At 36.2% G+C, this 1,370-nt stretch overlaps 1 long non-coding RNA gene across 1 annotated transcript in view; it reads left to right on the top strand.

The window, feature by feature from the left end:
- The window catches only part of LOC106873515 (uncharacterized), a 94,726-nt gene that overhangs the window by 80,188 nt on the left and 13,168 nt on the right, over window positions 1–1,370 (top strand). The gene's annotated exons all lie outside the window — the stretch shown is intronic.

Here is a 1,370-nt window from a genome sequence, read left to right on the forward strand (position 1 = left end):
CACACACACACACCACAAACATATATACATATGCATATATTTGCACATATATATACATCTGTTCGTTTATTATATATGTGTGTGAATGTATCTAGGTACGTTTATGTTTGTGCGTGAATACGTATATAACGAATGTGCGTACGTATGTGTGTGTTCGATTGTTTGCGAAACAGCTTGCAGATGGACAGCAATACAGCTGCTCAAGGGAAAGTGCTGGGGGGGGGGGAGATAGAGATTTAGCGAGATTTCTAACCTAAGTCTCAACAGATTGGTTCTGAATATTCTGATATATGCAATATAGAGATATATATACTATATATGCAGTTATATGTGTGTAAGTGTGTGTGCGTTGTGGCATTGTGTGTGCGTTGTGGCATTGTGTGTGTGTGTTGTGGCATTGTGTGTGTGTTGTGGCATTGATTGCGGTCATAGTGAGGTGAAAGAAATTTGTTGTTAGAAAATGGTGACGGTTAGGATGATCGCTGGTGTTGGCTGTAGTGGATATAGTAAAAAAGCAATAGAATCATTTTCTTCCGTCAAAAGAATCCTTTATTTAATCTTAACTTCAAAGTTTCACACATATATACTGTTTAATAAGCACAGTATATACTTTTATGAGCTACTAAAAGTTTCATGCGATGAAAACGACTCAGACAGCATTTTATAACACATCTGGTCCCTTCACGCAATCCTCGGGCTATAAAATGCTGTTTGAGTCATTTTCATTGCATCAATACTTATCTCTCACCAAGATGGAGTATTTTCTTCCTTCTTTTTTTTTTTAATCTTACCTTCATGGACCAGTATTCTATATATTCAGCCGAACTGATACACTCTCTCAAACTGAAATGTAAATACCCGCACTTAAAAACATATTATGCCACCTGAGGAGTCTTCTTTGCACTGTGCGCATCTGGTGTTATTGCTCCGTTCCACGCCCACTAGGGAACAGTGCATAATGGAGACGAAACAATTGTCTTGATAACAAATTGCTTTTTGGTACACTCCGTTTTCTCTATTAATCTTTAATATATACCATACGTGCACCTAGGAATCACTGAGAGTTGATCCAACGATGAATGCAAAGTGTCGCTGATGACACCTGATAGCCATAAGTGGCAAACATAATCCGCGAACACACGATTTACTCTGAAACAAGGTTTGGATACTGCGCTTAATGCAGTATCCGTTAACTTAATCCTTTAACTATAAAATCGATTACTTGGAATAAAAGTTCTCAAGTTTGTGGTGGTCCAGCATGTGCGCAGCCCAATGTCTGAAACAAGTAACATAAAAACATTATATATATATATATATATATATATACACATATACATATTTATATATATATATATATATATATATATATA

This window comes from Octopus bimaculoides, chromosome 15, assembly GCF_001194135.2.
Source record: "Octopus bimaculoides isolate UCB-OBI-ISO-001 chromosome 15, ASM119413v2, whole genome shotgun sequence".
In the NCBI taxonomy this organism is placed as follows: Eukaryota; Metazoa; Mollusca; class Cephalopoda; order Octopoda; family Octopodidae; genus Octopus; species Octopus bimaculoides.